Here is a 26,557-nt window from a genome sequence, read left to right as displayed (position 1 = left end):
CTAACTCACTTTTCTATCACCTATGCTGCAATATCTCATGTACAAATATTCAGACCACTGCAAAATCTAGTTTCAAGTCATGCCCAACATCATTTATCAAAAGATAATCATCATTAGAAACATTTTTTAAATTTAAAATTGCAGCTTAAAGGAAGGCAAATGTTTGCAAAGATTTACTCAACTATGACAAATATAATTTATGTTTCTGAAAGTTTAGCTTGGCTCCACTTAGCATTTCAGGTAGTTGATAAATTAACTAATACTCTTTCCACATTTTTTCTTCCTTTGCTTTATGTTTTCAGGTTTTTGGGTTTCTTTTTTGTACGATAAGAAATGGAAATCATAGACTTTGAAAATGCTAATGTGCTATTGAGCTGTAGATTATCCTACTGTTCACTGCCAAGATCAAGCAGCAACATTGCCTTTCATCCTACACCTGGCACTGGTTTATGTGTTTCCAAAGAAATACTTGCAGGGTGTTTTAGAAACAGTCAGCATATTTAATTAATTGTGTTCACACTGCTTTTTAATGGAGTACAGGTGTATCATTTTCTGGACTGGCCTGTTGCAGTTGCTAGATTTAGTTTAGCAGGCTGCAGCTTTCCTGAGAGCTCAGCAGGGATGCTTAGGGCAGTGCGACCATTGTCGCCCTCCCGCAGTCCATTTCGGACGGCCCCGCAGTTTTTGCTCCAGCAGCTATCAGTGCTATAACACAGTGATGGCAAAGGAGGCGAGAAGGGTCTCCCCATGAGGATTTGAGATTACTTTAATCACATCTTGTCCTGCCGACCCTCAGAGGCAGAGAGCGAGACCTCTTGGTCCGGGCGCGGGGAGCTTTTCTCAGGGGCTCAGGGGCGGTACATGGGCGGAGTTGGGGCACAGGAACCAACAGGGAGAGCCCGAGGGAGCGGCCAGGGCTAGGGGTAAGGAACGGGGTGGGGGGGACAATGTGGGATAGGAAAAGCAATGGGTAAACAGATTGCCACAGTGGCCAACACAGAAACCTTAAATTTCAAAATCAGTAAAGCGTTTCACACTGGGTCCAGGTATAAAACTACCTTTTTTTCCACAGGGAAATTAAAATGTCTTGCACTTAAAAAAAAAAAAAAAAAAAGAAAAGAAAAAAGAAAAGAAAAGAAGGGAGGGGAGAGAGGGGATTTCTCTTTGCAGATTGCCACAGTCCCACGGCAAGGGATTTGCAGAAATGAAAGGGTGGAAGCAGTTCATTGTTATCTTTCTTGTTGACTGCACTTCATCAAACTCTCTCGATGAGCTCAGCAGAGAGATAAGGCATTGGCACACTCTTCTGGCTCTGTCAGGTGGCTGCATTGTACACACAGTGGTCTTAAAGTCTAGAAAGTGTTATTGACTGGGGGGATACACATTTGTTGCTTTATCCTCTACCTCTCTTTCCTTGCTCAAATAGACAAGAAAGTATGCCACCCCGCTCCACACACATGCACTATTACACAGCCCAAAAATCCCACTGAGATATAAGGCAATTTTCCCCAAAAAATGCTTAGAAGTGACTGCTACAATTTTTAGAGCTTTTGTTGGAAAGAAAGCATGATTCCAAGCCATTATCAGCTTTAAATAAGCCTTTTAAGAAAGATTTGGCATGCGTTCATAAATTTTATTGACTATGAATTGTCTCATATTTTTCTAAATCTCTATCCCTATAAGTACCAGAGAGAAGACATGCAGAACTTCCTTAGGTTCCAGTAAGTACTGCTATTAATATCATCCAACTCAGACTTCTCTGAAGCTCTTACTATACTCTATGTGCATTTTGTCTGAACACACAATTGCACAGATCAGACATTCGAACAACACTTGCTTCTTTACAGTTGTTATAAAATATCAGACAATGCAGAACCTTCCCTTCGTAGAATACATTTTCTAAGTTCACCATAACACAGCCACTCAAACATTCAGACACAGATCATAGGTACATTTTATAATTAGAATTATTTCTGAAACAGAAGTTAAAGGGTTCCCTAAATACAGAGGCAATTCATGGAGACATAGAGCATGTAAGAGAAAAATCATGAAGGCTAGAATGTAAAGAACAGAAATATGAAGGGGAAGAAAAAGAAAGTACTGGAAAATGAGCAGATTGAGATAGAAGAAAAAGTAACAAGGAGATAATAAGGAGGTAAAAAGACTGATATCTGAATATAATTTACTTCTTGAAATTAATCCTAAAAATATTTTTTCCCTTTCCTCTTTTTTTTAGATAGTTGGGAACAGCTATCCAAGGAAAAAAAAAAGAAAAAAAACCACACACACACACAAAAAGAGAAAAACTGGAAAGACCAGGAAAGACCTTTCAGCCAGAGGCAGAGATGAGCAAAGCAAAAGATGCCAGGCAATAGACTGAATTTGTGACTGCATGTAATGGAAACACCTTGAACCATTCTGGGGTTAGCTTACTAAAGCCTGAGCAGCTTCTGCTGTGGTGATTTAACAAAATCTCTTTGAACTCTGCTATGAACTTCTCTCATACTCAATCTCGTTATGAAACTGTAAATATCATGTTTTTATAGTATGGCAAGATCTATATTAGATAACTGTCTTGTATTTTTGTTTAAAAAAAAAGGAAGTTGTTATCTCTACATTTTTGTCAGTGGGTAGTTACTGATGACATGATGTAAACACTATAAGAAAATTCAAGATGCTCTTCCCACAACAGCAGTAACAGTAATTTGAAAGTATTAGTGAAATCAAATTCTATTGAGGTCATGTTCAAAGTCTGAATTCCACAGGACTAGACCTAAAATTTGAAATCCCTCTAAGTGGGGGAATGAAAACTGTGTGTACTTTTAAAACTTTCAATTTTTTTATTGCCCATATCAACCTACAAATTATAATATTTGGTGCTTATCTAAAGGATCTTGAGAGTACCAGAAAATAATCCGAAGAGAGAGACACAGAAGAGAGACCCTTCTTCTTTTGAAGGCGTTTAAAAGCAGTAGTCATTTACAAAATCTTGGTCACGTATCACACAAAGTAACCCGCAAATCAAATGTCACAAATCTAATTAGTAGCTGATACAAGTTCAATGTTACACTATTGCCAAGAAAATTAATGTTCCTTCAGAAGCATTAGAACTCTGCTCTTAGTATTTTTCTCTGCTAGCAAGCACAGATTATGTACAATTAAAATCTTTTGATGCAGATCTTGATTTTAATGATGTTTGTCAACTTCCAGTTGACAAAATTGGTCATTTTTGCCTTGGCTCGACATCAAATCCATTTTGCATTAATGAAATTTTAAAAGCTGCTTTTTTGGTTTTTATATTTGTGGCCCACTGCCTCTGGGACTGTAGTGTCTGAAGAGTTGCTGCAGTGCTTCTGGCAATGTGGGGTCTCTCACAGGACTAGTGGTTCATTATTTAAAGAGAGAAACAGCTACAAGTACACAACTTAATATGTCATAAAATCAAACAAATGCACACACTTTGCTGGATATTTTTAATCCTCCAGAAGCACGTTGTTGGCGATGGCTTCTTTTAAATTAGTTAGTTGGCTGGTTAGTTTTTGGGGTTTTTTTGTTTTCCTGCCTGGATTGAAGAAAAATCTTTATATTAAAATATTTACAATCCTCCCTAGAGAGAAGCTGTAAGTTGTGCTCAACCTCACACCAGATTCTGAGTACATCTTTACTTGTGCTGAAGTTGCATGAGCATTTACTGTGCCAGCAGATCCACTGAAATCCATCCTATTGAGTCCACCCCTAAAGTTAACAAAAAGCTGAAATATATTAACTGGTGGTTTATATGAGAGTCTGCAAAGATGTCACGTGGGATGATAATAGACAGACTAGTACACTGGGTACTTTGACACTTTGTTTCAGCTGATCAAGAGATTTGACGTTAAATTCAAAAAGTTATTTTGATTTTGAAGTGGGAATTTATACAGGAAACTAAGTCTTGCTGACCAACACAATAAGCCCAACAACAGTCCTTCCCAGGGCAAAGTCACAGCTGTGCCACCAGATTATTTATGAGAGTACTTACAAGTTAAGGCATGCATTCATGGGAATTTTGTAATTAAACTGGATTTTAACTGAATGCAAAAGATCATGTGGACCTTAGGCTTTATGAATAAGAGTGGCTTATTTGGGTTTAGATAAATCTGTTCCCAAATATTTCTGCCAAGCTGAAAAAAGCAACTTATTTTATTGTGACTATTCACAAATATTTCCTACTGGTTATTGGTTAAGCTACCTCAGTTTAAATTTATACCTTAAATCATTTCTGCAAAACTTTCTCAGGAAAAAATATCCAAATAAACCGAACATGACAGACCTAAACCTCCGTGCTATAGTTTTCCATCTGTGAAATCTGGTCAATTAATCATTGATTTCTCCTAGCCTTTTACAGTCTTAGGTGTTGAGACTGCAGGCTGCTAATGGGTAGAACCATCTTTTGTCTCTGAGAACAGTAAGGCACTAATTTCAGAAAGGGCCTTCAGATGCTACTGTAAAACAGATTAGTGTTATCAATATGTAATTCTTGCAGTATAACCATCCACGTAAGCAGTGAAGTGCCTTCATTTTCTTACCTACTTTCAACACGTCTTTGAATGTGAAATGGTGTCACATAATTCTAAAGAACATGCTAATATTCATGATAATCAAAGAAGAAAATTCTAGGGGGATTAAATCATACTCCTTTTTACAGAATGAGCACGATAAAAGATGCTGTTTCGACAGGAACACAGGGGTAGTCTAATGTGAAAATCCTCAAATCCTTCTGAATCTCAAGTTAATTAAAATAAAACTTTCTTGATCATGCTAGCTAAACTAATAAGAAAATTTATCACTTACTCAGTTACAGTATGTGCTTTTACATTTCCACTGGAAAGCATAATCCTAATGCTGAGACTTACCTACATCAAATCAGAAGAGTATTTTGAGCTTTTCTGTGTAAGTCATGTACTTTAAAACAGAAGTATCTCTCTCACCAGTACTAATGCAGCTGATCTTATTCCAGACAATCCCTTTTAGATTTTCATATTTTCAGTATTTCACATTTTTACAACTAAGTTTAATTAAATATATTAAAAGAAACTTAGAGGTATTTTAAAATTTTGCTTATTAGTCATACCCTAAATACATTATTTAATAATTCTACTGTCTGAAATTATTTCAGTCATGACTGTTTCATTGATGTGTTAGCACTGAAAAATAAAAAAAAAAATGTCTTTTGGATTTTTAGTGATTACACTAAATGTGATGCTGTTCTAAGATCTAGGCACTGAAGTATGACTTCAGCTTCAGATGCAACTAGAAAATACCTTGGGTCTTCTTTTGTATAGACGTGTACAACAAATATTTGTGGGACATGAAGCTTCTAATATCCTTCACATGACTTGTTTGTAGCTACACATGGCTTCTCCAATCCTGAAACTGCTTTCCAGGAAAGTTAACTGTTTTGTTTGTCTTTTTTAATTCCAATGAAGATTTAATTTTTTAAAATTTTCAGTAAACTTCTTTGATGAACCTCTGACCCACTCCAAGTATTTATGTTGGTGTCATGACATAACATGATTGACAAGCTTGAGCCAACGCTTCCTATAATTCTTTCAAAATCATATCTGAAACTCTGACTAAACTGGTATTTTAAAGATGGGGGAAAAAAAAAAGTATTTGAGAAAGGTTAAACATACTGCATTTAGATACAGTGTTATATCAGCTGCTAGCCAGAGGATATATGCTATTTATGGTCTGTATAATCGATAAAAGAAAGTCTTTCTTGCTATTCCTTGTCAGATTCACACATTACCCTAAGAATGACCTTCATTAATATTATTAATATCTACTATGTCAGAAGGGGAAAAATCTTTCAGTTTTTGTGCTGTTTATAGTATAATATGTCAATCAGTTTCACTGCCTGAAAGTGACAGAGTGGCTGTGTCCATTATGCTGGTTTGACAAAATGACAGAAGCCAAACAAATTTCTATTTTGTGACTTAACTATGATGAAATTTATTTTCTTCACAGAGTTCACTGGACAGCTGATTACATATATTGCTGCAACAGATTGTTCCATGTACACGTAAATGTGCTTTGACCACTAAATGAAGTGGGAGGTTTGACAGAGGACACTTCAACCAGGAAGAGTGATGGGCTCTCATTTGTCACTATTGAGACAGCTGATTTTTCAAATCCAGCACGTTACAATAGTTTTTTAAGCCATCATCTGGCCATGGTCTTGATGTCAGCTAGGAAAGACTCATTGACAATTCATCACATGTTGGAGAGCAAGGCTGGCAAGGACCCAGGGGAGATACAATCAATGAGCCCAAGACTACTGGGAAGGAGGAAGTAGATAAAATACTCAGAATAAGCCTATTAGCAGCTCCTCCTGCGGCCTGTGTGTATTACTGATACATATTTGACTTATTAACTAACCATTGCCTTCAAAGTTAAAGACTCCCCCCTCTTTCATCACAGTTCTACAAACAAAAAGTTGCAGTGGCAGTAGAGTTGCAAATAATTGTATGTATAGAATAAGAACCTTTCAATGTTTAATCCCTATTATCACTCTCCTTGTAAAAGTAAGAACCTCAGCTACCTACTAACCACCCAGAAGGGCTAGAAGGGTTCCGTGTGATGTTCACTCTGAATTCTCTGTTATTGTATTTAAGTTGCTTACCAGTAGCCTGAAATAAGATTGCATATGCCTACCTGGGCTGTGATTAGTGATGATTTTCAAAAAATAAAAAGAGACTAAAGTCAGCATCAAGGATGGAGATAGAAGGCTAATATGTTGTGTGGCAAACAGAGAAAGCAAATGTCATCAGGCACCTTGAAGGAAGACCTTCTATCACAGAGCACTAGAGATATTTTCCAGTAATTCAAGACTTTTATTTTCTGAAATTTAGATTTTTATTTTTGAATAATCCTCACAGCAAATTTCATGTACTTAATAGTTCCCTGTATGCTTCTTTTCAGCTGAACCAGATTACAAAATATGTTGATTTCTGAATTTTCTTCAAGTATCGATAATCAAATAAGAACATTTATTAACTCCTGTATTAGAATCCAGCAAAGTATACAAGCATGCAACATATTTTCATGCAATGATACTGTTTGAGCAGAAGGCTGCAGTAGAAGATCAGGTTGAAATGCCCCAGGAGATACATAGGTTTTGTTTGTGCATTTTCTTTCTTATTTCATCTCTGCTAGTTAGATTAACAGCTACCAGAAATATTTACAAAGATCTTCGGTAGCACAGAAGCTCTTCTTACAGAATCCCATCATTAACTGCAGTTAGGACGATGATCTGTGTCATAAAGAAATTTTACCAAGATGCAGTATAAAGAAAAACATTTAATTCATTAGGTATTCTGTCTGACTTGGTGCTTGAAAAAAAAAAAATTTTTCATGCACAATATCTATATTAAACAATATTTATACATAAAATATGTGTAGAATAAAAGTATAGCGTAACCTTAACAAGAAAGCTCAGTTAATAATTAGCTATCATTAAAACAATTAGTTCAAAATGATGAGCTGCAGAACACAGCTTTTGCTAAACAACTTTGCAAAAAAAAAAAAAAAAACTATTTGGACAAATATTTATAGTGGGTGACATTTTTGGTAATCATCTGATGTTTGAGAAAATGAGCATTTTCCCAAAATAACACCCAGGTCCTATTTATTTGGTTTCCTCTGTTCATTTGATGTAATGCACACAGTTGCCACAGACCAGAATAGATGCACTTCATTTGTATCCCTGTGGAAGTGCAACTTCTACGACAAGAACAATTTAAAGCTCTTTCCTAAGAAGGATAATGAACTAATTGCAACATTACTGCTAATAAAACCAATCCTTTCTTCTTCAGTTTCACCTTTCATCAGATTATCTCAAAGACATTTTGAACCACTAACTGTGTGGGGCAGTCAATTTTATGCACTTTATATAGAAAATTATGCAGCTGAGAGGGATTAACCAAGTCTTTAATGGGCACACAGTGGGTAAGTAGCAGGAACAGTTGTATTAATTGCAGTATGTTTCTCTCTTCCCTGAAAATTTCCTCAGTGTCAGGTTCTATACAGAAATAAAGGCTGGCTTTGGGAGTTCAGAAGGATACCATATATCATGATGGAGTAGAGATTCTCAGCTGGCTTTTAGTGAGCTGGAAGATGTGCTGTTACCACCTTCAAGCAGGTAAAGGTCAGGGCAACATCTGGGTAACAGATTAGGCGAAACTCTACTTTCATAATGGAATCAGAGCTTCTTGCATTAGCTGAAATATTTCCTGTATTGCACTAGTTTTTAAAGACTAGAGTTTTTAAAGCTGACATATTTAGTGTGGATGCAGCCTTGTTCTAAGTACTGTGTGCAGCTCTGGGGCCTCGCAGTTTTAAAAGCACTTGTTAAAGCACTTGAATGCATCCAGAGGAGGAAAACGGACCTGGTGAAAGAGCTGGAATCAATGTCCTGTGAGGAGTGGCTGAGCACCTTTTGCTGGCTTGTTTGGAAAGAAGAAGGCTGAGTGGCAACTTCATTGTTCTCTACAGCTTCCTGAGAAGCATAAGTTGAGAGGGAGGTGCTGACCTCTTCTCCCGGTATCCAGTGACAGAACATGTGGGAACGGTTCAAAATTGCATAAGGGAAAGTTCAGACTTGGCATTAAGAAGCATTTCTTTACCAAGAGGATGGTAAACCAGTAGAAAAGGCTTCCTAGATTTTAAGTCAGTCCTGAAGAGTTTAGGCAGTTGGATTAGAAGATCATTGTAGGTTCCTTCCAACTCAACAGTTCTTTCTATTCTAGTGTAGTCTAGTCTATTATAATGTTGCACATTATTGAGAGGTTTCACTCAGCAAACATATAATATAGAAAATGTGCTTGAATACTTTTACAGTGCTTAGTAAAACAAATAATTAGTGCAGTACTTTTGCTGCAAATATTTTCTTTTAGAAAATAGAGAATGTTAAAAGTGAAGTTGCTTTACCAGAACAAGCCAATTTCAATGGAGGCTTCTAATGCATGTTAATCTGACTTTTCATCCATTTCATGCTCTGAAAATTTGCCTGATCTAAGCTACAGACTTCTGAGCAGCTCACCTCAGTCACAATGAAGGAGAATGGATGAGAGATCCTAGAAACAAATGGATGTTTTTAAATTTCTCTTTCTTAGGAAGTTACTGTATATTATTTTTTGTTCTAACTTGGAATAACAAACATTGTAATTCAAGGGAAAAAAAACCAATCAAACCAAAGAGATATTCTAAGTATCAGGAACACTTTAAAATGACAAAACAGTCCAAAAACCTATGGTGGGGTTGCTTGCTTATTTGATTCCTTAGATCTCTTGTACTTGTATTATTTGGAAAAAAATAAACAAAACAAGGAGCAAAAAGACTAATAGGGATTGTTTGGAGTGCAGTGGAGCATAAACCAGCAGAAACTACAACTATAAACCCATCATGTGGCCACACCATGCATACTGAGTGCAGGTCTGGCCTTCCTATCACAGGAAGGATGTAGCTGGACTGGAGCAGGAACAGAGAAGAGAAACTGTGCTGGCTTATGTACGATTGCAAAGAGAAGCACTCTAACTGGACAAAGGGCAGCCAAGCAGGAATACTATTGTTATTAACAGAATTCTAACTGACTTGGAAAAAGTGAGTAAGAAATTATTGTTCACAGCTTTTTTTCTGGAGTAATAACTAGTAAGTATTAGATAAAATAAAGGTGCTTTGTCCACAAAAGAAATGTACATTTAAATTTTTAAGTCATCTTTACATGGTATTTCAAGTGTTTCAGGGTTGATTAGACAGACTATTGGAAGAAAACTCCACTGAGTAGAATCAAATACATAGGCAACTTTTGTGGCTACAGATTACAAAGTACCTTGAGCCACAAACAGTGCAAAACTGTGTGAATGTTTAGGAGACACTACTCTGTGCAGTGCCTAGTGCTGTGCACTGCAAGGGCAACAAGTTACGGATTTGGTCCAGTTCAGCCATTTTTAAGAATTACTTATGGACAAGTGGTTAGGGCAGTGGCTTTAAGACCCAAGGTCTCCTGAGCATATTCCTTATCTGCACATCCAGATTTCCTCTGAGACTGAGCAACCCAGTTGTCCACTGTCCATCCAGTGGTGTTCTTCATCCATAAAATACGTACTCTGCATCATAAGCCTTTAAAAAGAAATACATTTATATTGTGAATTGCTATCATGATACAAAACAGTACAGGTCTTCAAAAATCCCAATTAAAAAGGAAAAAAAACACCCTTTAAACTTTTCAAGTCTCCATAATCCTGTAATTTATAAACATTGGACAGTAAAAACATTTAACAAAGCAATAACACATATTTTCTTGTGGTTCTACATTTAGATCCCACCTTTCTTTCTGTCACTGGAGGAAACAGTAAAGCATTTTGTGATTCTTTATTAACATGGACAAATGAACTGGGAAAAAAAGAAGTGTTTTCTCTGACATTCCTGCCTGTACCTCTTGTATTTCCAATGCAATACTGTTAGGACTAGCACACATGGGAAGAAGTAAAATTAACAGAACAGCTGCTTACACTCACTCCAGCACATAAGCTGTCATTTATCTCACAATTCCAGTAAGTCTACCAGTAAAACAAATATGCTCTTGCTCTGGTTTCTTTCATCCTCCCTCTCTACCTGTTTCTGTTTGTTATCCTTCTGATTATGGCTTGCCTTTCTCTATTTAGGTTGTGAGTTCCCTGAAAAACCTTCCTACAATATCCAACCTAGACCCCTACCAGGGAACATTTCCTTCATAGAGTACTGCTTCCTGTGTCTGTAACTTCTGTTCTAAGTGGCTGACAGAGTCAAATCTAAACCAGCAGCATCTACTGAAGACAGTCAGCCCCTAAATGTTTGTTTCTTCACAATGAAGTGGGATTCCTGCCCAGAATAAAGAAGAGTGTGAGGAACTCTGTAGACTTTGATGGAACACTTGAGCCCAGGGTGTCACACAAAGATGCAAAGACAACTATGCCATTTAAAAATTGACTGCTAAGATTCATGGATTCTAATACAGGTCTCAGCAGCCTAGGTTCTTCTTAGAGTGCAGTGAAAGATATAAAACTAATTACAGCTTGAAATACAAAATATTTTAGTCTTCATTTTGACAATGTCTTTTGATTTATTTCCCTCACTATTTCTGAGAAATTGCCAAGGGAAAAACAGTTTGGTGGTACACTAGAGGTAAAGATTAAAACAACTGTCCTTTTTAAGGCAAAGCAAGGTGAGATGAGCTGGATTTGTGGTGAAAAAACAAAGCTGTTGCTTTGAAGACAAACATACAAGAAAGTGCAGATAATAAAGTAAAGAGACAAGCAAAATGCCATTTGTGTCTGTGATGCTCACTATTGTTTGTAACCTTGCTGCTTTTGAGATGCAGCCACCAACTTCTTCTCACTTCAGCAGCCATAAGCAAAATCATATCTGTGCTAGGTTGCTTGTGACAGAATGTGTATCTGTTTTACTGGTCACAGCTCGCAGTAGTTTTGAATGAATGTATTAGATTCAACTAAACAGAAAACAAATAAATAGGAAAGAAGAAAAATATGGGAAGGTTGAAAAAAGGTGGCATTAGAAGACCGGAATTAGACAGGAGAGGTTACATGTTCAACTCATGGACATGAGATTTAGCCAGCACCATTTCGGCATATCAGCCAGACCCTTCCTTGTGAGTTATCTCATTATTCTTCCAGGAATGGTATATAGAAGTTGGGATCCCTCATGGGATCCCCCAGAGTGGTGGATGTGACAGCTGGGATTTGAAAGCTTATTTACTGTTGTTTTAAGAAGCTTTTTTATTGAGACCAGTTTCAAATTAGGGGCATCCAAATTGACAGACGACTTTTTTTTCTTTATTAGTTAAGCCTATATCTGGGACATAAACCTTGGTCTGCTGATTTCCATCTTCACACTCATTTTGTTTATTATAATTGTGCTTTTAGGTTTTTTTGCTTGGATTCATCTATTTTCAATGTTTTAATTTTTGCTTTTTTCAGTGTAACATATTAGAAATGCAGTTGGAGTTTTGTTATTTGGAGACCTTGTAACATAGGCAGATGCCACACATCACAAGGAGTAAAAAAGGTGGAATACAAAAAGTAAGAAAAAACCACAAATTTGATAGAAGAAGAGTAGAGACTAATAAATGCCTATTTTATATTCTTTTGACACTTCTAGAAAAATCTGAGCTTGAAACAACGAGCTACTCCTTTGGTCCAAAACCCCTCCCTTAATTCTTTTCAAGCACCAGCAGTCTGGAAGACATCTGTTAAGCTTCTTTTTCCCTGGACTTCTGTGGAACTATTGACCATTATCTCTGACGCCTTTTACAGGAAAATTGTTAGAAACTATAATAAGAAACAGAATTTAGTGTATAGATATGATACACTGAGAAGCAGTCAACACATTTTTTGTAAGACACATCAAAGACACCAAAGACCTGATGGAGTTCCTTGAAAAAGCCAGTACATGAATAGGGGAAATGCACTTGTTACAGTCTACTTGGACTTCCAAGGAGATTTCAACGTGATTCATCATCAATAATGCTTGAAGAAGCTAAATGGCCAAGGAATAACAAGACTTCACTGGAATTAAACAGGTTGAAAGATAAAAGTCACAGAACAAATTATAATTTTCCATGACACAAGAGACATGGGTGGAATCACATGAGGTGTGCTCAATATTAAGTTCAAACCTGATATGGAAATATCAGAAAAGTAGCAAACGTTGTTAGCATATAACACCAATCACAATAGAGCAGGCAATTGCTGATTGCAAAGAACTGCAATAATGACATTCATGGTACTAAGTGAACAAAAATAAGAAGCCAAAATTCAGTATTGATACAGTGCAGCACACTGAGGGCAAAAACCCCTGATCTCAGTCTGATATGTGCAATGATGTACTCAGAGCTTCTGGAATATCAGGCAAGAGAACGTTCTTTGAGCTGTACATTCAAATGAGAAGAAAACCTAAGTTCAGTACAGATGAAAATGTGCAATGTTACAAGCTATTAGAAAAAAAAATATAGGAAAATGAAGAAAAAATACCACTTTACCACTGTGCAGATCCATCATAGAGCAAATCTTGAAAAATATGTTTGTTGTTAGTCCTTTTCTCTCAGAGGACAATGGTCAGCAACGATGAGAAAAGCTATGAATAGTTCATATAAAGAAAAACTGAATATATGATGTTTCTTGAGCCTGCAAGATACAGGAGTGAGTGAGAAATTGTATAGGAATACAAAAATATAGAGAGGTTGAATATGAATGTGGTGGCCACTATGTTTCCAAACACAGGTATTAGGAGTCATCACACACAACAGGCACACAGTCCAAAACACGGGGAAATCAGAATATAGTTAGGATGTTGAAGTCACTCCCAGATCATGTAGTAGAAGCTGACAGTATGGGTCCAAAACTGGGCTAGACAAACTAAAAGAAATAAAACTCATATAGGACTATTGACTACAGAGATTAAACATCTGGAAGCATCTGAGACCTCACTAGAATATGAAAGATTACTCAAAAGAAATATATATGAACCTTCTAATGGCCACTATTGAAAGCAGGATATGAAGAGATGGAGCTGTGCTCTGCCTCACTATGACTTCCTGCTTTCCAAACCTTTGCCTACACTATCAACTAAAGACTGATAAAAGTGTCCAGCAAGACTCCAAGAACAGTATTACACTGAGCAAGATTGTTTCAGAGACTCACACTGCAGTTTGCTCTTGTTACTGTAAGGATAACTTCGTATAATTTGATGAGAACATGCCCTCTCTTATCTAGGTTGGTAAAGGCCACACAATGATGAATGAAAGGCAAGCAGAAGACATCAGAAGGTCCCGTGAAGCAATTTCAAAAGCCTTTATCCAGCACATGTTGCATCAGTGGTTGTGCTGTCATTCACTTTTTGCTGGCTATAATATGATTATAAATATAAAATATATAAATATATAAATACAATATATGGATGTTATTATTATTCCAAGCAGTATATCTATCAAGAATATCCCCAAGAGTTTTCTCTAGATTCATGTATAGTTTGTTGTAACTTGGTTCAGTTCTCACAATGCTCTGGATCTGTTCAGAACAGCATTCCACCTGCTTACTGTCTTCCTTAACTGCCAAGTCAAGACTTTTAATGCAAAGAAATTTCCTAATTTTCCCACTCACACTTTCCACCTTTAAAATTTTGCCTTCAAATCCACTCAGGGCACCACCTGAGATATGTGACTATAGCTTCCCATCCCTGCTAATTAAACAAATAGAAAGGATTTTGAATCGTAAAACCCAGAAGATAGAGAAAATCCATTGTTATCTGTAGTTGTAGCACTCCAAAAAGGATGTTTTTTGATGTTTAGCTTGTATAAAGACATCTCATAGATGGCAAACATCTTATTAGCATTATTAGGTTTCTATAGAAAAAATTTCGTATGTTTACAAAAGGATTTATAATGTCTTCAACTTACATGAACAGTATTTCTCTTTATCACATTTTAAGTATTGGTTCAATGCACATGGTTGATTGTGTGGAGCTAACTATCTTTTATTGTCACTTGTGGTAGAGTAAGTGTCCTGAATGATCAACTTACTGAGCTGTAAGCATGTCACTGTAGCTATATTTATAAAGATTCATTCTATAAAAAAAATTTATACTTATTTTACAGTGCTCTGCTACATGCATTTCTGGTTTTTTTTTAAAGAAAGGTCATTTCTCCTAGATTGGGAGTTTGAAAAAATAAATTATTTAGCATATAATTTTTTATTACCAATCTATTCACTGTGCAGAGCTGTAATTTTTTTTTGTAAGTAATCACAAATACAGCAATTACTTAGAAGACAAATAGTCAACATTTTTAAAACAAAGGCACACAGATTTACCAAGTGAATTTATCCTTACCCTAAAATGTCCACAAAAAGAAAATGCATTGACAAATGCACAAAGAAATTTGTAGAGCATATACATAGTATCTTTTAAAAAATCTCTGAGGCATCAACATAATGTAAGAATGAAATAAGTGCTGCTGTTCTACTGCTAATATAAATTATTCTGCCTTTTTATACTTGTAATTACATTACAGTACAACTAAAATTTGTATAGAAAACCTCAAGTACGCAGTGCACTTTATATGTAGAGAGCTACAAATCATTTTAATCTCTTAAGTGTCAGAAAATCCTTGAACATTGTAAATAAAACCCTAAAATGTTTGTTTCTAGTCCATACATATTCATTTTTAACTTGTATATCCAGAAGCAAGAAAACTAGACTAACTGACTTTTGAGAAACTCAAGAAACGTATGAGCATAATTTTATTACTTTGAAAATACTGCAAAACTCAAGAATGGCTTATCCTAAATCTTAGGCTGTCAAAGTCTAAATGACTCCATAAAGTAAAGCTTTCCTGCAGGTAGGTTCTACATATAGCATTAAATTCTAGCAATTCTTTAGTCATTTTTATAGCTACTTACCCTTAGAATATTAGGATGACTGTTTTTTAGTTAACTATATGCAACCAATAGGCAATATTGAATGCTGAAATATTCACTGGATAGGGCATGAGACACTTGTTTGCAGCACTTTTTCACCACTGATATCCCAGGTCTGGTTTTGAAACTGCATTTGTGTTTTCCTGACACAGCTTAAGAACTGTAATAGCGTTCAGAAATTCAAATAATCCAGTAGGACCTACTAGCATAGCAACTCTTGCTTTGTAGAAGTTTTCAAAATAAGGAAGTCAATGAAATTCAAACCCTACTCTATTGAAAACAGTGACAAAACTGAGTAATCACTCTTTCACATGGAATTGGAAAAAATATCAAGATGTGCAGACTGAAATTTTCAAGTTTTAATAACTCATCCTGAGAAAGAAGAGAGGTATTTAAAATGCAGATTAAAAAACACTACTTGTGATTTTTACAAAGGAAACTGAACACCAATATCATGTTTACATACCCTCCAGATAAATTAAGGAAAGACCAAGGTATTACAATGTGCAGAAGCCAGGTTGGAGAGTGACAATTTTATCTCCTTGACAGATGCACACAAAACACACAAGGAAGGCAATTCTAAGTCTCAAAACTTTCCTCTTTTGCAGGAAAGAAAAAGTCAGTTCTTATAGCTATACTACTGAAGGGAACACTGACCAAATATGATATAGTAACAGCCCACATAAAAGCTCCAAGAAAAAGAAAAGCCCATAAATCTGCCTATATTCTTATCTGAGCTCAGAAAAAAAACAGTTCTACTGCTTCTTAGTCTTGTTAATACACAACCAATTGGACACGTGAAAGCATGTGTTACAAGGAAAAATTACTCGGTCCATAATCCTAATAATAGTAATCACCAGATTTTCCATGAAAACAAACACACTGAAAAATTAATACATTCTTCCTCTGATCACTGAGCAAATTACAGTAAATGGAAAATCATTTCAGATTAATAGTAATTTTACAGGAACAAAATGCTGTTCCAGATTCACACTTTTTCTCCCTATTTCTCTCCTCTGAGGAAAAACAAACAAACAGAAAACACAGTAATATATAAGAGTTTAGTTATAACGAGTTCCACATTCTTATAAATTAAGTATTGTTCAGTAGACGCTCAACTAGAACAAAGTATCCTGCTTTGCTGGAGGCTGTATATGTTCTCAATATAAATCTTTACACTTTGCAAGGTGAATATAAGAGGTACTTGTTCTACAAGGCCTATATGTGAGTAAAAATGTACAATTACAAACAACAAACTCATTTAAGAATTTCCAAGCTATAATTTTTTTTTTTTTCTGTGTAAATCCAGCACAGTTTCATCCTTGTAGTGATCCTGACTGTAAGATCATTATGCACAGAGGAGTAAAGAGATCCACACAGCAGCTTACATGAGCAGCCCTCATGGCTTCTGCTGCGCTGCACAAATCCTGTGTCTCTGGGATAAGCCACTTAGAACTTGCTGCCTCAGTGTTCAGTGTAAAATGGACAGTTGTGATTATGTCCTGATGTTGACAACTGTGATTTTCTTTACCATTACAGACTAACATATAAGGAATTTGAAAGACTACTAGGGAGAAAGATCTGTCTCAGGGTGACTGCAGTCCACAGGGTCCTTCATTCTGCCTTCCCCAGGCAGCTAATTTCACTTGCCTTAACAAGAAAAACCCTTTTATTTCCTCTCTGTGGGAGAGAATTTCCCGATCAAGCACAGAAATGATTGGTAGGGCTTTGCTGTGGTTCCCTTAGCTGCAGAAACTAACCAAGGAAAGATCCAGGTCTATAGGGAAGTTATTTCATTATCTGGAATCCAGGAACTTTTGCCAGCAGGAAATGAAGGACGATGACTTTGTTTACCCTGAAGCTGAAGTGCTCTGCATCTGGAAGTAAAGAGTGTAGCCACACATAAAGTGCCAACTGTTAGTACATCAAAATTTCCAGTGCAGTCCAAACCTGGGCAGCATTGTGTGCAACTCACAGCTCCTGCAATCAAACATGCATAGATAAATGTTCAGAAACTTTGGAAACTGTAAGTTTTCCCAATATTCTTAGGCAAAACCCTATCTTCTGAGCACTCTCCTAAGATATTCTTGTTTCCAAGGTAAGTATACCATCTATCTCAAGCAATGGATATAGGCAGAAAATTACACAGACGGGAAAAAACCTTAACCCAAAACAAAACCAATCCCACAGACGTTTGTATGTCTGCCACTATAGTGACAAGCAGGTTGTCTTCGAAAAGCAGTATTTGACAACACAACAAATTCATCTGTGAGTCATTCACTATTACATTCTCCATTATGAAGCTGTTTCCTAACATTTAGGAACTGGTAAAAATCAAGAGAGCCTGAGAAACCTTCAGCTAATGCCAGTCACCTGCTGCAGTCATTATTTTACAAGGAAGCAAACATCTCAGTAAGGCGAATTCCTCCATCTCTGATCAAACCTGCAGTTGGTGTTCCTGGTATTGCTAAGCAGATCTGAACACATTATTCTTACACTGACATATCCTTCTGTGTTTGAAAGGACGGCACTTGGCAACACCTTTGTCCTACTTTGTTCTGCTTCATTTATTTTTCGATCTGAAATTCCTCTGGCCATGCTTATTAGTGCCAGTCAGTGTAGCCCCATTATTTCAAAGGATCTGCCAACTACACCACACACAAAGCCTTTCCTAAGACAGAAAGTTGCTTCTTCAAGTCAAGCTTGATTTTATTTCATTAATGTGTTTGTTCATGTTCTGCCTAGATATCTATCTGCAAACTTACCAGAAAGAGCTGTTTTTATTCCTGAAACCTGGGCTCTCAAATCATGCACTCACTCATCCAGACTTTGGCTTCTCAATGGGGAGGGCAGAGACATGAGCTCACATAACTCATTTTTTATTGAATTTGGTCGAAGGTATCTAGTGAGACAGCTGCATAGGTTGCTGCCTTTTACATTATACATCTCCAGAAGAGTTATTTTTTTTTTATTTGGCAGAGCAAAGAATGAAAAGAAACAATAATTTGTATCTGTCATAACATTTCAGAAGCTTGTTTTTTCTGCAGTCCTCATCCTGTAGCTAGTAACTTCCATTCTAAGTAAGAAACCAGGATACCAAGGAGAGAACTAGACTGCTTATCAGAAACTAGGTTTAAATGTAGTCTAAACACAAAAGAAAACATGTTTTTTTTCAAGTAAGTATTTAATCTAGGTCTCTAGACCTAGATTGTGGCCTTTGGCAAGGACAAAACAGTTAGGAGATATCTTCTGCCCTTTAGCCACTTGACATTAAGATGCAGACAAAAAAAACAAGGCCCAAGATGATGGGGGAAATTTTTGCTTTGGAGACTGGTGGGTAAGATTTAAGTTTAACTCAGTCCAAAAAATGTCAAGAAGCCTTATTTCTTATCATGGTGAAAAAAAAGTACAAGAAAAATACTTTGAGTCAAATAGAACAGTTTGTTTCATTTTGACCTATTGAGGAAAATAATGTAATTGTGTAACCTGAGCAGAAAACTGCTGATATTCCCCTCTTTGCTGGCTGATTCTTTCATCCATCCACAGAATCACAGCTTGAGTTGACAAAGTGCAGGGGGAATTTTAACTCCTACTGAAGCAGAATATTATCTGAAAAGGTACAGTGCATGATGTTTGGTCTAGCAGAGATCCATTTTCATACTGAATGAAATAAGTGGAATAATGCTTACTTTAATAATGAACAATGGCCATGCTCTGTCCCAAATAAGAACAAGAAAATAAGGTTTCAGAGAAAAATATCTGGCCTCTAAGGAGAATTTCAGATATAAGATTGCATATAAATTTTGCTTCTTCTGTTAAAAATCAGTTCTATGTAAGGTTCATCTTTACAGTAAGACAAAACGTACTGCAGTCTCAGGGATGCCTATATCCCACAGGTTCTTACCCCTGTCTTGCATTCATGCTCCTGTGACTAACAAGACTTAGTTCAGTTACCTATCTAGCTAAAAAGTCACCATGCAAAAGATAGAAAGACTGTGGAAGAAGACAAAACAAAACAAATCCGAAACCTCTTCCTCCAAGCCTGGCTGTTAGCTATTAATCCGGTAATCAGCATGTAAGGGTTAATAAAGGCAACAGAGATATTGACTCTGTATCTGTGGAGAAAAATTTTGTACCCCATTGTATCTTAATTCAATTTTTATTTAAAATCAATCAATTGGCCAGCTGATAAATACAGTCCCTATCTGACTCGAATGATTGCAAAGAATGATACCATCAATATAAAAACCCCTGATATATTCCAATTACATCTCTCAGTGTAATGCAAGTCGGACTGGATTTTCCCTCCAAGCCTACTGGCAGCAGTGCATTGTTATTTGTTCGTAGGTTTTAGACATATTTTATTCTAATAGCATTTTTACCTAGCTGTAGTTAGAAAAACAGTTTATGAATAAAACTATTTCACAAAAGAATGAATCTCAGTAATGAAATACCATATTTATACATCATCCATTTTTCATTTAAAGAAACTGAATGAATTTTGTAACACTTAGAAGCTAGACAGATGCAGAGGAATAGATACTGTAATCACTCATTAATTTTGAATAAATATTTGAGTTACAATATTGAACTTGTTGGTATTTCAATTGCAATTGATTGATTTTATTTCTGCAGATCACAAGCTCATTGCATTTAATTCTACAAAGTCCCACATGGATGCATCAGTATGTTTTTACTTGCATTTTCTTTATTGTTTCCTTCCTACATAAGAGGAGGAGAAAGGAAAGAAAAGAGAAAAAGTAGGAAAAGGGTAAAAAGGCTGTTTGACAATGAAAAATGCTGCAAACTAAGAATAAAGCAGTGTAGCGGGTTCAGTTCGTAACTGGGCAGAAACACCAATTACCTGTAGTGGTTCAGTTCAAAATATCCATTACTTACTTATTTTTCTTCTGTGAGGTAAGAATTAGGAGAAAAGCAAAGCAGGCACAAAACTTAAAAGAATATAAAGAAGTTTATTAACAGACCTAAAATAAAGGAAAAAAAGTCAGACTAAACCTTCAGAACACTTTTCTCCCCCCAGCTTTCTCCCTTCTCCCAGTGACAATGTAAAAAGACAACCCTTGAGATTTTCAGTCAGTTTACCACTTCTATGATAACCTTTTTTCAGTTCACTTAGGGAGAGGAGTCTCTCTTGCTCATGCTATGGAGACATCTCCACAAGAACAGTTCTCTTACGGCTTCAATGTCACAGCAAGACAGCCGCTCGGGTTGGTTCTCTGCTCACATGTGAAAGTCCCTTCCCTCATCTTACAGCTTTCCCCACAACTGCTTTCAAGGGTCCAATCCTGAGCTACTGGGGTACCATTTTAAGGATGAGCTGTTCAGAAGCAAAGGTTCTCTTCACCTATCTCTGGGAGCATCTTCAGTAACAGAGGCCCTCCTCCTCCCCTGGGAGCAAGAGTCTTCATCACTTTCATCTATCTCTCCCTGTTCAACTTTCTCATCAAATCACAGATACTTCAACATTTGCTTGTTTCAGCACAGATACTTTTGCTCACAATTGCAATTTGAACGCTCCAACCCCCCATGCTTTCATGAAATTACAATGGGTACTCTGATATATCATAGCCCATCACCACCATAGCTTTACAACAGATTTTCAGCTTCTAGTCTTGAAGCATCTCTTCTTTCTCCTCCCTCAGGGTTTCAGCTCTTCCTTCTTTACTGACTTTGGTGTCTCTATGGTGTTTTCTTCACTTGCCTCCATCTTCCCTCTTCCTCTGACTCGGGATTGATATATCCAGGCTTCATCTGTTCTGGAAGAAGCTTACAGCACTAAAAGGGTTAATCTCACCCAGCCCCGCAGCTGGAATTCGCTTATCACTGTTGGTCACAGCATCTTTGCTGGGCGGCAGCCTCAGCTGAATCTTTGGCCGCACTGGGTGGGGGGGAGCCGGGCCACGCCTCCTGCATGGAGCAGGGCTGCGGGGCTGGCCCGCACTGAGGGGCCGCGGGTGGAACAGGGCTGCACGGCTCCAGGATGGCTCTCCCAGGAGCAGGGCCCAGCCCGGCCCCGCTAGGCCACATGGGCCCCCCAGTTACCTGTCCAAAGCTGGAAGCAAGAGAGAGCTTTCCCAGGCTCTGTTCGTTCTTAAATATGGATCATAGAGTCATGTCAAGCTTCTTAAGTGGCTTTAAAAAGTTGCCAATATTCAAACTAGCCAGTTGATTGGTTCTGTCTAGTCATAGAGGAAGCTGTATGCACCTCTTTGCAAGAGAATCACTTCTGTGGCTGAAGCCCTCTTTACTAAAAACACAAACTATATTAAACCATGACAAGCAGGAATAGGAGAAAAGGCTAGAAAGAATGTGGAATGGTGAAACAATGTGTAAATAATAAAAATAGTGATGAGAATAATGCCATACATTGAAAGAAGACAAAGAACAAAATTACAGGAGAAAAAAAAGATAGATGAGCCTAAGGAAAAAACATTCCTATTTCATGATAGATTTCTTACATTCAAACAGTCAGTTTTGTTCTGTAGTGGTACCAGTGTGCAAAAGATTTCCCTCTGTCCTTTCCCTCCTCCCTCCAAAGCACAAGTGCACTCTAAGTGAGAAAAGAGCAACTGATTTGCACGTTATGGCACTGGCCTGGCAAAAGGATTTTGATGTTCAAGTCCTTTCTCTATCCAGTGAGAACGGGACAATATATGCAAATACTGTGTTAGGTTGTAGGACAAACCTCTGTGCAAGTGCTTTTCTTTTTTTCCCTTTGGAGCAGTAATTAATAAATAGCTTTACCTGACGCTCAAATTCAAAAAAATCTGGTAGTATAATAAAACTCTTACAGAACTCCTGTGAGAATTGTAGATGCTTCTTTGCAGTGATAATTCTCCTTCATGCCACATTGCAGCCTTTCTTCCCACCTGGTACTCCCCTTTCCTTTCTCAGAATCATTCCCTATTCATACTTCATTAAAACTGGCAAGTTCCTAATAGCAATGCATTTCAGTGAAATTACAAATTTTGGATGGAAAAGCAAAATGACTTGGAAGTATTTTGAGTAACCTCTTCTGAGGCCAGGGCCATTATGACAATTCTAGTATGTGAAGGTCCCCTGCATGCCACAGATGCTGGAGTCCTGGCTGCTGCTTGGAGACTTGTGAGTTTCACAAAGATGGTTAGCAGTGACCATAAATATCAGGGGTTTTTTTTACCCAACTACAAGGAGTAATGGGAATTCCTTGTTGTGGAAGCAACTTTATTTTCAAAAGGCACTTTCATCGTGTATTGACTATGAATATTGCTGCCTTGTGAAATCTGAAAGCTTTTGATTGTGATACTGATAGGATTCAAACATTGGGGAAAAGGCTCAGCCCCCACTAACTGAAATGACTGCCATTTTCTTCCACTTCTATCACTGTTTTCAGAGACTGTAACAACTCTTACACAGAGAAGAATCCCTTGAGATTATCCAGAGTCTGAAAATAAGTTCTCTTATGAAATGTGCAAACATTTAATTCTCTATTTGCAAAACGTAAGGACAAAAGGGACTAACTATCTTTTTATCTTTCAGAAAGAATAGGATACAAATATTTATACACACACAGTCTCTGAAAAGCTCACCTGAATGCCACTGAAACATTGAACATAGCCAATTTTCTGCTTTCCTTATATCTGGAACAAATTTGTTTATTCTGTGCATAATTCCAAACAGATCTTCACATGGTGATGCTCTCTGCATATCGTATGCCAGCCTAGTGCTCTACTCGCCTTGGCAGGACTCCTTACTTTGCTGTGTCTGATGCTACCAATTATTAGAAGTATGCAAATAAGTGCACAGCTAATGCTGAACATGAGACACAGTACCTTTCTGAAGCCTCGGTTTAAGTGTGTTGCTGTCTCACTGTGATTCAACTTCACTGAAAGCTGACCAGGTCTGTGGAAAAGTGTCAGAAATTACTCAGACATCTTTCAACCTGAGATTTTTCTCACACTGAAAATTTGTACTTCCTCGGACAAAGAAAGGACTGGGAGGAGAGCTTGTCAGCGTAAGTTCTGATGGTTCCCCTAGTGACACCTGAATGTTCCTTAAAAAACAAACTAAATGAGACTAGGTCATGAGAATTTTAGGTCTACCAGAACAATTGTTCTGTTTCATAAAGTTATTAAATAATCTGAAAGCATATTCCCATTTAGAGTCCCTAAGCTTTTTTGCCAAGGATGAACTGAAAGAAACATTCATCAGGGAATTATATGGTGTAAATTTAAACTAATTCCAATACAAATCTGAAAAATAAGCTCTATTTCACTTTTGTTATATGACTCAGTTTTTTAATGTCACAGAAGAATTTTTCTCACAGAGATAATCAGTTAAAATATATTAATTTATATTATATTAATAGGTCTATTTTATTTTTAGAATAAATTTACGTATGTATACATACACACATCTATAAAATAATCCCTAGAAGCAAATATTGAAAGAAGGGAAGGATGGGGAGGGGGAAGTGAGGAATATCTATATCATGGATGATTAATTATTATTCTTTTTTAAAGTAATTTGTCTGCATAAAAATCATGACCCAGTTTGGGCTGTTCTAGGCATAAACTCTTCAGAGAAAAAGTGTCACATCTGTAGCAGAGTATTAAAGCCTGTTCTCTTTTTATTTCCAACTTAATTTTGTTTGATTTTATAACTGGACTAAGAAAACTGTAATTCACAATTTCTCAATAAACTGAATATGAAATACCATTATTTAAGTCTGTTCAGCATACTAATAAGACTATCAGTGTAATAAAACAAACATGACACTGTTAAAGAGGATTATTTTCTGTTCATCATGTTGCAAAATAGGCAAGGATTCATTCCTGGTCACCTAATGATTTTCTTTTCCTGTATGGTCTATTAGTATTGCAAGATTTCTGAGACAGAGGAAAAATTATGCATGTTAGTTCCACAGCACATCTCAGAGGAACAGTTTTCTCATTACTTTGCTGAAATGATTTCTTGCCTATCAACCAATTCTTTGCTAAAGTAATAGTGTGCCACCATCTCACTTTAGCTTTAATTGTACTCATGGGAGAGTACACATTAGTGTCACCAAGTTTAATAAGGGACCTCTGATACCCTCTGGCTGCCTTTCCTACTACCAGTGCTTCCTCTACTTTTCACTCAGGCAGGATAAAATCAGTTTCACTGAGACCAGTATTTTAAACATAATGAAAAATCAAAGTAGCTAACAGGAAGGTCCAAACATGCAACTAAGTTGTTTTAGTGCATGGGTTAGTCACAGGCTAAGTAGAAGTGATAATGTTGTTTTCTGAATGATCCTTGTCTTATACAGGGCTCTCCCATGCAGAGCTAACTTCAGTTTGGGCAAGTTGGGGCAACCCAACAAACATGGGTTGAAGTAAACCATTTCTTAATAAGCTCCAGTCCTGTTTAAATAAACGTTTATGAAGAGGAATTTACAATTTACATTAATGAAGAGGAGCTATATGGAGGAAAGAGCATGACTATTCCAGCACTCAAAACTGCAGTACTTTTGCATACCTTGGCACTATAATGAAAGCAGTAAACCTGAATTTAATACCATTACTTCCTTGACAAGAAAAAAACCAAACCAAAACAACAACCAAAAAAAAAAAAACCCAAAAAACAAACAACCAACTGACCCCCTCCAAAAAAAACCCCAACCCAACAAAAAAAACCAAAACCACAAAAAACCCACCAAAAACCAGCAAAAAAAAATCCCCAGTGCCCACACCTCTACCTATAAGAGTTACAATATTAGAGATTTATTCACTAATCTATTTTTAGGTCACTGACAGCAAAAAGTAGGATACAAATACAAGGATTTTCTTTATTTTCTCCAGGAGCAGAAAAGAATAAACTTTTTCCCTAACGGCGAGAGGTATTTCTGCCTTAGTGATATATCCCCTTCCATCTTGCTTCTGAAGCAAGGCCTTAAACACCTGCAAAAGGCTGATGATTGATCAGGCTTCTTTTTAAAAGAACAGTTCCAATTTCAGACTCCTGGAAGATCTGGGGTCAACATTTTTATGTCAGAGATCTGAACCCATCTCCCCATTCCTGGAGATTGGGGTTAGGGCCAATTTATAAAAAGCACAGGCAGTGACCATGAATAAAGCTGCTCTTAATGAACCTGGAGCACTTACTGAGAGCCACTCTGCCTTCTTTCAGAAGTTGTTTCTAAGCTGAGGCTCCCACCCTTGCTCCCTGCTTGCACCACAGTCAGCCTGACTATTTACCTTGCTGATCCAGACCCTGTCCTGCAGACTGAAGACCTCATTACTCTGGATTTTCCAGCTGATCACTGCACAGTGGTTATCATTGGTTACTGTTTGCAGATCTAATCTCAACTTGCTGACTCCGTTTTCTGTCTTGACCTGGATCATATCCTTATGGGCCTTTCTGTCTCACTCAGCCAGGGCAGGATGGGACCCTTGCTGATGACACCACTGCCAGTGTTGCTGATGTCACTATGCTTGAATTCTGGCTCCCCTTCTCTTAGGGAGCTACTTGCCCTTGCTGTTGCCAACACGGAATACACTCTATTTGAGATTATACACATTTCACACAAACACCACCACCCTCCAAAGCAATTTATGCATCAAGATATAAAACACTTTGGACCAAGTTTGTTTCAGTTTGTTCCAGAAAACCTCAAGCAACGGAGACAATATTCTGATCTTCTTTTTAGCCTTATTTTAGCTCTGTGCTGTGTTAGTATTCTCTTTAAAATGCTACCACCATTTCCCCTTCACCCAAAGCTGATAAAAGTACTACAGTTCCAAATGTTTGTCTTAAAAATCTTTGGAGACATTAGGTCTAGTATTACACGCATTGAGTGAGTACCCTTCCAGGTGAAACATGAAAAACCATGATATTAGCAGGAGAAAGCTTGAAGTCTTTAAAGGAAACAGCATCTTTCTTTCATATATATATATATGTTCTCTGTGTGTTTGAACTGCCCATGCAATTACATAAATTTAAATTTGTGGGGATGAAATATCTTCTGAAGTTCCTCTCTGTACTAGTTTGAAAACAAACCAGTGGGA

This window comes from Corvus kubaryi, unplaced genomic scaffold (genome assembly GCF_017639235.1).
Source record: "Corvus kubaryi isolate FWS band 111438036 unplaced genomic scaffold, C.kubaryi_AGA036_p1.0 68, whole genome shotgun sequence".
Classification (NCBI taxonomy): Eukaryota; Metazoa; Chordata; class Aves; order Passeriformes; family Corvidae; genus Corvus; species Corvus kubaryi.
This window is presented reverse-complemented; position numbering follows the sequence as displayed.